Source organism: Ranitomeya variabilis, chromosome 5, assembly GCF_051348905.1.
Source record: "Ranitomeya variabilis isolate aRanVar5 chromosome 5, aRanVar5.hap1, whole genome shotgun sequence".
Taxonomy (NCBI): Eukaryota; Metazoa; Chordata; class Amphibia; order Anura; family Dendrobatidae; genus Ranitomeya; species Ranitomeya variabilis.
The window spans coordinates 431697071-431709387 of record NC_135236.1 but is presented as its reverse complement, the minus strand read 5'-3'; the positions used below and the strand labels follow the sequence as shown (position 1 = coordinate 431709387).

General features: G+C 37.8%; 1 long non-coding RNA gene across 1 annotated transcript; it reads right to left on the bottom strand.

Annotated features, from left to right (window-relative positions):
- Positions 1–646: 646 nt before the first annotated feature.
- LOC143773718 (uncharacterized) lies at positions 647–10142 on the bottom strand. The gene is made up of 4 exons (XR_013215329.1): positions 10009–10142; positions 9863–9925; positions 7899–7962; positions 647–747 (listed from the first exon to the last, which is right to left on the bottom strand). It is a non-coding gene; the product is annotated as an uncharacterized LOC143773718 (long non-coding RNA).
- Positions 10143–12317: the final 2175 nt, after the last annotated feature.

Sequence of the window (12317 nt, the reverse complement as noted above, 5' to 3'; positions counted from 1 at the left end):
GAGGATTCTCTTCCAGAAGATAATCATATAAATCTTGGTCTATAACATAAGCATCTCATGCTTTCTTTAGGCATGCTTTGAACTCTTTACTTATACTAAATTTTGGATCTCCATCCATTTTACAGTATACATTTTCATCTCCCAGTTGTCTCATTACTTCAGTAACATACATTTGCTTGTCCATGACGATGACCACTACCCCCTTATCCACAGGTTTTATGATAATGTCGCCATCATGGACAAGTTCCTGCAAGGCTTCAAACTCTTCCTTCAGAATATTGGGATATTTATACTCTCCCAGAGCACCATCTCTTAGCTGTTCAATATCATTTTTAACAGCCTTTTCAAATGCATCAATTACAGCAGAGTTCATAGGTGGTATAAAATTGCTACTTTTTCTCAGATCTACTACATTTAGGTCAAATTCACTAGTCTTAACTTTTTTAACAAGATCCTTATTGTGAAACCATTCCTTTAGTTGTATCAATCTAAAACAAACGACCAAGATCCAACTGTAACTCAAACCAGTTCACATGTGTGCATGGACTGAAACTCAGTCCCTTGCTCAACACTGAAATTTGCATATTGGTTAATACCTTTTGTGAAATATTCACTATGAGTTCTGTTCCCTCTTCCTGAGGTTCAACGTTTTTTGTGGTTGAAATTTGCCTTTCTCTGATTTCTTTTTGCCTCTGGTAGTGGCGCCTACCTCTTCGCCTTTTGCGTCTTCTGCTTCATTGATTGGATCTAAAAGAAGCAAATTTATTATTCATACAGTCATTGTTTCCCATACTATGCTCCTTGGTGTTCAAATAACCTCTTTTCTTCCACGGCATTTTAGTATTATCAGTCTGCCAAGTATACACATGTCCGGTTTCATAATCTCCAGTGTCCCTGCTCCACTTTTTCCTCTTAGTCTCTTCCAAATGACCACAAAATTTACCCATATCTTTATCAATTTTCTCTTTAAACATCATCCAATCTTCCTTATTCAACACCTCCTGTATCCTTTCTCCACATCGCTCACATTCTGTTGTAGTTTTTTAACTTTCACTTGTAAAAAATCAATATTTAACAGCATTACATCCATGGCATTCTTGTTGGATATCATTGTAAACCTGTTGCAAAATGCAAAATTTACAAAAAAAAAAAATAAATTTGGTCTAATATTAGACCTCAACCCTCTTGGTATTTTGCGTTCCTTCAGAAACTGTCCCAAAGTTGTCAAATGTAGCTGAGAACTCACTAGACGTTTCATTTATATATTTATGTTTCATTTCAATCACTGAAGGTGTTTTCAAGAAAGCAGCATCCCCATCAATATTACTAAGTATACATTTCTCATCTTCAGCAGTGTAGTTAAAAAACCCTGGTTCCATGGAGTATTCCTCCATGTTACAAAAAAATGGCTTAAGGATGTTAAATGCAAAAATATTAAAAATACTGTAAATGTGCAAAAATTTCCAGACATCCACATATTAATAAAAATAGGAACAGCAAAATCCTTTACTTGTCTTCAGGTGCAAGGCCCCCAAGCAGCCTGTCCACTGATTGTCTCAAGTCCATAAACTTCAAAAAAACAGGCAAAACTCCATCTCCTTTGAAAACTGTGCAGGATTTATTAGACCCACATGTCTGCGCAACGTTTCGGCTCCAAATGAGCCTTTCTGAAGCAGTGGGTGTATCCCCATGGTGCATATATATATAGGCATTTTAACAATACTCCATTACAGCCAATTATCTTGTACAGTACAGAAATGTGCAATACATATACAATAATCCAAGTGCATTACAGATTATTTCTATTCACTAAAGTTCATATAAAGTGCATCAGTGCAAGTGACATCTGCTTACCCTTCAGGGCACATCTCATGCCACAACAAAGATGGTGGTTTCTAGCACCTGTTAAAAAATGCCACACAGAGTAGGTGATTGGCCCTTAATCCACTACACAGAGATGACGCGCTCGGACATGCGCAATGTTACAACGCTGTACAGCGTACATGGCGTCCTCTATGAACAACATGCGCCCTGAAGGGTAAGCGGAAATATGTAACTGATAAAATAGATAGATGGACAGTAAGATGAACTATAAGATATTAACCCCTTTCTGTCATTGGACGTACTATTCCGTCCATGTGGGGTGGGCCCTACTTCCCAAGGACGGAATAGTACATCCAGCGCGATCAGCCGCGCTCACGGGGGGAGCGTGGCTGATCGCGGCCGGGTGTCAGCTGCCTATCGCAGCTGACATCCGGCGCTATGTGCCAGGAGTGGTCACGGACCGCCCCCGGCACATTAACCCCCGACACACCGCGATCAAACATGATCGCGGTGTGCCAGCGGTATAGGGAAGCATCGCGCAGGGAGGGGGCTCCCTGTGGGCTTTCCTGAGACCCCCGGAGCAACGCGATGTGATCGCATTGCTCCAAGGGTCTCCTACCTCCTTCCTTGCTGCAGGTCCCGGATCCAAGATGGCCACGGCATCTGGGTCCTGCAGGGAGGAAGGTGGCTTACCGAGTGCCTGCTCAGAGCAGACGCTGGTAAGCCTGCAGTGCTCTAAGTCAGATCGGTGATCTGACAGAGTGCAGTGCAAACTGTCAGATCACCGATCTGTGATGTCCCCCCCGGGACAAAGTAAAAAAGTTTTTTAAAAAATGTCCACATGTGTAAAAAAAAAAATAAAAAAAAAAATCCTAAATAAAGAAAAAAAAATATATATTATTCCCATAAATACATTTCTTTATCTAAATAAAAAAAACAAACAATAAAAGTACACATATTTAGTATCGCCGTGTCCGTAACGACCCAACCTATAAAACTGTCCCACTAGTTAACCCCTTCAGTAAACACCGTAAGGAAAAAAAAAAAAACGAGGCAAAAAACGACGCTTTATTATCATACCGCCAAATAAAAAGTGGAATAAAACGCGATCAAAAAGACAGATATAAATAACCATGGTACCGCTGAAAGCGTCATTTTGTCCCGCAAAAAAACAGCTGCCATACAGCATCATCAGCAAAAAATAAAAAAGTTATAGTCCTCAGAATAAAGCGATGCCAAAATAATTATTTTTTCTATAAAATAGTTTTTATCGTATAAAAGCGCCAAAACATAAAAAAAGATAAAAATGAGATATCGCTGTAATCGTACTGACCTGAAGAATAAAACTGCTTTATCAATTTTACCAAACGCGGAATGGTATAAACGCCTCCCCCAAAAGAAATTCATGAATAGCTGGTTTTTGGTCATTCTGCCTCACAAAAATCGGAATAAAAAGCGATCAAAAAATGTCACGTGCCCGAAAATGTTACCAATAAAAACGTCAACTCGTCCCGCAAAAAACAAGACCTCACATGTCTCTGTGGTCTCAAATATGGAAAAATTACAGCTCTCAAAATGTGGTAACGCAAAAAATATTTTTTGCAATAAAAAGCGTCTTTCAGTGTGCGACGGCTGCCAATCATAAAAATCCGCTAAAAAACCCGCTATAAAAGTAAACCAAACCCGCTCTTCATCACCCCCTTAGTTAGGGAAAAATTAAAAAATTAAAAAAACGTATTTATTTCCATTTTCCCACTAGGGCTAGGGTTATGGTTAAGGCTAGGGTTAGGATTAGGGTTAGGGTTAGGGCTAGGGTTAGGGCTAGGGTTAGGGCTAGGGCTAGGGTTAGGGCTAGGGTTAGAGTTGGGGCTAGGGTTAGGATTGGGGTTAGGGCTAGGGTTAGGGCTAGGTTTAGGGCTAGGGTTAGGGCTAGGGTTAGGGTTGGGGCTAGGGTTAAGGCTACAGTTAGGGTTGGGGCTAAAGTTAGGGTTGGGGCTTAAGTTAGGGTTAGGGTTTGGATTACATTTACGGGTGGGAATAGGGTTGGGATTAGGGTTAGGGGTGTGTCTGGGTTAGAGGTGTGGTTAGGGTTACCATTGGGATTAGGGTTAGGGGTGTGTTTGCATTAGGGTTTCAGTTATAATTGGGGGGTTTCCACTGTTTAGGCACATCAGGGGCTCTCCAAACGCGACATGGCGTCCGATCTCAATTCCAGCCAATTCTGCGTTGAAAAAGTAAAACAGTGCTCCTTCCCTTCCGAGCTCTCCCGTGTGCCCACACAGGGGTTTACCCCAACATATTGGGTATCAGCGTACTCAGGACAAATTGGACAACAACTTTTGAGGTCCAAGTTCTACTGTTACCCTTGGGAAAATACAAAACTGGGGGCTAAAAAATAATTTTTGTGGGAAAAAAAGATTTTTTATTTTCACGGCTCTGCATTATAAACTGTAGTGAAACAATTGGGGCTCAAAGTTCTCAAAACACATCTAGATAAGTTCCTTGGGGGGGTCTAGTTTCCAATATGGGGTCACTTGTGGGGGGTTTCTACTGTTTAGGTACATTAGGAGCTCTGCAAACGCAATGTGACGCCTGCAGACCAATCCATCTAAGTCTGCATTCCAAATGATGCTCCTTCCCTTCCGAGCTCTGCTATGCGCTTAAACGGTGGTTCCCCCCCACATATCAGGTATCAGCATACTCAGGACAAATTGGACAACAATATTTAGGGTCCAATTTCTCCTGTTACCCTTGGAAAAATACAAAACTGGGGGCTAAAAAATAATTTTTGTGGAAAAAAACCCATTTTTTATTTGCACGGCTCTGCGTTATAAACTGTAGTGAAACACTTGGAGGTTCAATGCTCTCACAACACATCTAGATGAGTTCGTTAGGGGGTCTACATTCCAAAATTGTGTCACTTGTGGGGGGTTTCTACTGTTTAGGTACATTAGGGGCTCTGCAAACGCAATGTGATGCCTGCAGACCATTCCATCTAAGTCTGCATTCCAAATGGCGCTCCGTCCCTTCCGAGCCCTCCCATGCACCCAAACGGTGGTTCCCCCCACATATGGGGTATGAGCGCACTCAAGACAAATTGGACAACAACTTTGGGGGTCCAATTTATCCTGTTACCCTCGGAAAAATACAAAACTGGGGGCTAAAAAATAATTTTTGTGGGAAAAAATGTTTGTTTTATTTTTATGGCTCTGCATTATAAACTTCTGTGAAGCCCTTGGTGGGTCAAAGTGCTTACCACACATCTTGATAAGTTCCTTAGAGGGTCTACTTTCCAAAATGGTGTCACTTGTGGGGGGTTTCAGTGTTTAGGCACATCAGTGGCTCGCCAAACGCAACATGGCGTCCCATCTCAATTCCTGTTAATTTTGCATTGAAAAGTCAAACGGCGCTCCTTCCCTTCCAAGCTCTCCCATGTGCCCAAACAGTGGTTTACCCCCACATTTGGGGTATCAGCATACTCAGGACAAATTGTACAACAACTTTTGGGGTCCAATTTCTTCTCTTGCCCTTGGAAAAATAAAAAATTGGGGGCGAAAAAATAATTTTTGTGAAAAAAAATGATTTTTTATTTTTACGGTTCTGCATTATAAACTTCTGTGAAGCACTTGGTGGGTCAAAGTGCTCACCACACCTCTAGATAAGTTCCTTAGGGGGGTCTACTTTCCAAAATGGTGTCTCTTGTGGGGGGTTTCAATGTTTAGGCACATCAGTGCTCTCCAAACGCAACATGGCGTCCCATCTCAATTCCTGTTAATTTTGCATTGAAAAGTCAAACGGCGCTCCTTCCCTTCCGAGCTCTGCCATGCGCCCAAACAGTGGTTTACCCCCACATATGGGGTATCGGCGTACTCAGGACAAATTGTACAACTATGTTTGTTGTCCATTTTCTCCAGTTACCCTTGGTAAAATAAAACAAATTAGAGCTGAAGTAAATTTTTTGTGAAAAAAAGTTAAATGTTCATTTTTATTTAAACATTCCAAAAATTCCTGTGAAACACCTGAAGGGTTAATAAACTTCTTGAATGTGGTTTTGAGTACCTTGAGGGGTGTAGTTTTTAGAATGGTGTCACACTTGGGTATTTTCTATCATATAGACCCCTCAAAATGACTTCAAATGAGATGTGGTCCCTAAAAAAAATGGTGTTGTAAAAATGAGAAATTGCTGGTCAACTTTTAACCCTTATAACTCCCTAACAAAAAAAAATTTTGGTTCCAACATTGTGCTGATGTAAAGTAGACATGTGGGAAATGTTACTTATTAAGTATTTTGTGTGACATATCTCTGTGATTTAATTGCATAAAAATTCAAAGTTGGAAAATTGCGAAATTTTCAAAAGTTTCGCCAAATTTCTGCTTTTTTCACAAATAAACGCAGGTAATATCAAAGAAATTTTACCACTATCATGAAGTACATTATGTCACGAGAAAACTGTGTCAGAATCACTGGGATCCGTTGAAGTGTTCCAGAGTTATAACCTCATAAAGGGACAGTGGTCAGAATTGTAAAAATTGGCCCGGTCCATAACGTGCAAACCACCCTTGGGGGTAAAGGGGTTAAGGGATCAAATATGTATGGACACAGGAGCACATGATGTCACTTGCACTGAAGCACTTTATATGAACTTTAGTGAATAGAAATAATAATCTACTAAATCCTGCACAGTTTTCAAAGGAGATGGAGCGCTGCCTGCTTTTTTGAAGCATATATATATATATATATATATATTTATATATATATATATATATATATATATATATATATATATATATATATTTATATGTATACCACAAAATATATCATAATTGCTGAGTAAACTGTAATAAAAAGTATAAAACAATTAATAAATTGCTTACTGAAGTCAAGGTTCTTAGCGCATAACTGGGTTACAAACTTGTACATTAAAGTAAGGTGGTAGGAACCAGAGTTGATTATGAACACCCTTGGGCTGATGGGTGTGTTGCGGAGTCAGAAAGGAGGAGGTAACAACCTCCAAAGGATAACTGCATAGAACAAATAAACCTGACCAGCACCTGACTCTGCACTGTATCTATCAGCCCAAGGGTGTTTATAATCAACTCTGGATCCTACCGGCTTAATTTAATGTACAAGTTTATTCATATTCTGCATTCTGTTACCTGAGGGGAAATACAGCCAACGTGGCCATATTCTCACATGTCACTATGACATGGCAAAGTTTTACAGACATAAGTTACTGTAATATCATGTGCTAAACATTCAATGTATTAAACACCTGTAGTGAATTAATTTAAGCATGGTTCTATAAACACAGTCATAATACATGGCAAATAAATGTACAATCTAACCAAAGCTATGACAGAAGTAAAACAAGTGAGAATTGTATTTCTTTTTTTCAAAACAGATAGATTTTAAATCTACAGGATATTAAATTTGAGGTCTTTGCGAGGGCATTGTGTGTAAAATTGGGCAATTGCCTCTAAAAGAGGGTATGCTGTTCAAAAACTTTGAGAGAGACTTACCTAGTGACTCTAGAAATGGAAAACGACTGTTTTATAATTTATGCTTCACTGGCAATCGGTGATCTCAAATGGCTCAGATACTAACGCTCCTATACATCATATGATAATCTGTAGCATTATGAAGAGCCCTGTGCGGCAACACAAACTGATGCTAACTATTTCTCTAATGCTTCAGCAGCGGGGGAAAAGGTGATGAGGAATTTAAGTTTTTGCAAACTGGGGATCAAATCTCAGAGTGTTTGAATTCAAATGAATTTGCATGAATCTGCAAATTTTAAGAAATTCGACTTGAACTCTATCCTCTTTGGCTCAATCCACTTATCTCTAATTAAAAGCATTAAGTTATTTAGAATTATATTCTGTACTGATTAAAAAACTGTCCCACACAAAATTAGTGTAACATTTAATATAAACATTTGTCCTATGCCAGTCTGCCTATGAAATGTAAGCATTGATGAACGTTTGGTGTGGAACTACCATTTTTCTTTTACTACGATATTTTACTTTAAATACGATATGGTAGTTTGATATAATAATGTCAGTCAAATATTTACATGTTCCTTGTTTTGATCATTAAGCACTGAAGAAACAAGTCAGTCTTCTTGATATACTGTTTTCCTGCAAAACACATATAAAACACTTGAACATGGCAAGATACTAGCTGCAAACTGGAGGGAAAGAATTGCATGAATCATTTAAAAATATTCTTATCAGAGAATGGTGCCTCAAACCTCAATTTATAACATATAGATAATTTATAACCCTGGTAGATGCCTCATCACTTTGAATTAAGTGTAAATATTCTTAATTCCCAAGATATATAATGATATTATTAATAGAAAGTATGTGTTTTCTGACCTTATAAAAAGACAGATGATTTTGTTGTTTCAAATTAATATAAATTATTCAAGAGTTTTTGTAAGCAGGTTATTATTACCTACCAAAATGGAGCTCTTAACATACCATTCAGTATTAAAAATGTATGACTTCCTATGTATTATTTATTAAAATGTTAATAGTATGCCTCCAAAGCTGATAAAGATGTATTGGTGTTTTACTGCAAAACACTTGTTAACAGTAATACATTAGAGAGTAGAATACATCCAGTATGCTCCTTGAAGTTTGTAATTTATATTGCCAAACATTTAAAAAAGCAACTATAGTTGTAAATTAGTATTAGTCCCTGTGTAAAGAAACACATTACTTTAAGCCAAAATGTTATACATATCCGTGACATAAAAAATGCAAATAACTCTGAACCAAAAGTAATAAAACTGCCTCGAAAGTACCATTTACACAACTATGCTCTGAGTTAAGATCTAACTCCACATAGAATCATTAAACATGACTTTGATAATAACTAACAAAAAATACTAATCAGTGGAAGAAATGTTCTTCTAACATGGCATTTTTACTAGCTTCAGGGGATCTAGAGTGGATTGTGGGGAAAAGAAAAACGTATTATTTAAAAGCAGTTTAAGACATAAAGAATATCACCTGGAATCTACCTTTGCATGTTCAAAAAAAATTGCACAAGCACAAATATAATTGTTTCTTTAAAGCATAAATGGAACCCTCCTAAGTGGATATCAATACAGCAGCGGCAATGAGAAAATGCTGCGAGGACCAGACATGGGACGGTGAGCAAAGGTGGGGCCGGAGAAGTAGTCAGTAAGGTGTGTATAAGATCCAGGGACATTGATTTCATGGAGAATAACTGCAGAATTGAAAATAATAACTGAAAATTAAAATTCCAGGGAAGATGCATGTGATCAGGCAAATTTGAATTTTGCCTGATCTACTCATCACAATCATTATCTATCAATAAGCCAATAGAGCTGCCTCTTAAGGCTGAATACATTTTAAGTCCCAGTCAGTGTGTTAAAGACTGATCATTATTACTTTATTACTTACAGTTGATTGAATTCTCTATTATTTAAAACTTTTCTTTTACTTTTGTGTTGAATAAACTTTAAACTCTACTGCTTGTGATAGTGCAGCTTAGTAAATGAGCCTATTTCAATTTCATGGTTTGAGATTTACTTACAGTTGATCCGACTATTAACATGCAGTCTCTATGTGTATAATCTACATTCCTCAGGTTGGTTTGCTCTCTTCCACTTTGTTCCAAAGTTAACAGACCAAGTTCAAGTATATTACACTGTCCATGTGCATATAATTCACCTTAATTGGTTAGATGTTTTTATATTGTTTTACTTTGCAATATATATCACATACGTATTACTATTTGAGCCATCTCATTCTATTAAAACCATATTGAATAGTGTATAATGGGTCACATAAAATTATAAAACAGACAGAGTGATTCTCTACTTCTTTCTTTGTGGCATATAACTTGACATGTGTCACTTGTCCTTTTTTGTACTGCATGAATCACTGGTATATTATGGAGTGGATTCCAAACACACACAATAAAGCTTGGACTGGATTCCCATTGTATATTATACAAAAAATAATATATTATAAAATATATTAAACATGCCTCTACTTGCACTACCTTATCAAAGATCTTGCAATAAGAGAGCTGCTCCAGTTCATGGCCAAAACATACCCCACAATCCTGTGATAAAACAAACAAGGCAAATGTGTTACTTCACATGAAGCAGCAGCTGGGAGCCTCAGCTGTGTTGACTACGTACTCACTTATGCTTCATCACTGAGCCAGGACGTGTGGTATGTGCTGACCAAGAAAAAGAAGCAGCTCTGCGTTGTTAGACATTAAGACTGTTCATAGCAGGGTCACAATTATTAGAATATCTCAGCACAGGAACATTTTTAAACAAATCTCATTGTGGAACTTATCTTTTGATTAAAATTTACTTTGTTCATGGGTCAATTCTGACCAGTGTCACTTTATTATGAGGTCATAACTCTAGAACGCTTCAACAGATCCCGGTGATTCTGAGACTGTTATCTTGTGACATATTGTATTTTATGATAGTTGTAAAATTTATTTGATATGACTTGCGTTTATTTGTTAAAAAAATGAAATTTGGCAGAAATTTTGAACATTTTTAAAGTTTTAATTTTTATGCTCTTTCAGAGAGTCATATTGCACAACATAGTTAATAAATAACATTTCTCATATGTCTACTTTACACCAGCACAATTTTTGAAACATAATTTTGTTTTTTATTAGGAAATTATAAGGGTTAAAAGTTGACCAGCAATTTCTAATTTTTCCAACAAAATTTACCAAATCATTTTTTTAGGTACCACCTCGCATTTGAAGCGAGGTTAGGAGGTCAATATGATGGAAAATACCCAAAAGTGAGACCATTCTAAAGACTGAACCCCACAAGGTACTCAAAACCACATTCAAGAAGTTTATTAACCCTTCAGGTTCTCCACAGGAATGAATGAAATGTGGAAGAAAAAATAGAAATTTACTTTTCTTTCACAAAAATGTTCCTTTAGACCTATTTTTTTTACTTTAGCTAGGGTAACAGGAGAAAAAGGAATATACATTTTCTTTTGCTAGAACTCCTGAGCATGCCGATACCCAATATATGGGGAAAATCTACTGTTTGGGCACACGACAGGGCTCAGAAAGGAAGGAGCGCCATTTGACTTTTTGAATGTAAAATATGGTAGAATAATTAGCGTTGGCCATGTCGTGTTTGGAGAGCCCCTGATGTGCCTAAACAGTGGGAACCACAACAAGTGACACCATTTTGGAAACTAGACCCCTTAGGGAACTTATCTATGGGTGTATTGAGCACCTTAAACCCACAGGTGCTTCACAGAAGTTTATAACGTAGAGCCGTGGAAATAAAAAAATAACATTTTTCCCAAATAAATATTTTAGCTTCATATTTTGCATTTTCATAATGGTAAAAGGTGAAATTGCTCCATACAGTTTGTTGTGCAATTTCTTCTGAGCATACCAATACCCCATATGTGGGAGAATAGTACTGTTTGAGCGCACGGCAGGGTTTGGAAAGGAAGGAGCGCCATTTAACTTTTGGAATGCAAAATTGGCTGGAATCGATAGTGGACGCCATGTTATGTTTGGAGAGCCACTGACATGCCTAAACAGTGGAAATCCCCAACAAGTGATCCCATTTTGGAAACTAGATCCCTCAAGTAGTTTATCTAAATGTCTGGTGAGCACCTTGAACCTCCAGCGGCTTCACAAAATTTTATAATATTGAGCCGTCAAAATAAAAAAAAACATTTTTACCACAAAAATGCTATTTTAGCCCTCACTTTTTTATTTCCACAAGGGTAGCAAGAAAAAATTAACCCCAAAGTTTGTTGTCCAATTTCTCCTGAGCATTCCAATACCCAGTATGTGGTGTAAAACTATTGTCTGTGAGCACAGCAGGGCATGAAAGGGAAGGCGCACCATATTACAGTGCAGGTTTTGCTGCATTGGTTTGAGGTGGCCATGTCATATTGGAAGAGCCTCTGAAGTGCCAGAACAGCAGAAACCCCCATAAATTATCCCATTTAACAAACTACACCTCTGAATGAGTTCATCTAGGGGTGCAGTGATCATATTGACACCACAAGTGTGTCACAGAATTTGATACCATTGGGCAGTGAAGAAAAAAATAATTACATTTTTACAAACAAAAAGATAGTTTTAGCCCCAGATTTTACATTTTCACACTTGGAAATGGGTAAAAATGGTGCCATAATGTATTACACAATTTATTCTAAACTTGCCAATACCTCATATGTGACTGTACAGTACTGCTTAGCCACACAGCAAGACTCTGGAGGGACTGAGCGCTATTTGACTCTTGGAGAACTAATTATTATGCATTAGTTTCCAGACTCTATATAAAGAGCTCCTAAATGCCAGAAAAGCAGAATTCCACCTCAAGTGACCCCAGTTTGGATATTACACCACTTTAGAAATTTATATACAAGTGTACCAAGAAGTATCGTTTCTCCTTGCGGAGAGTGACATGTTAAGCATGTCAAGGTGAGGAGACTTAAACCTG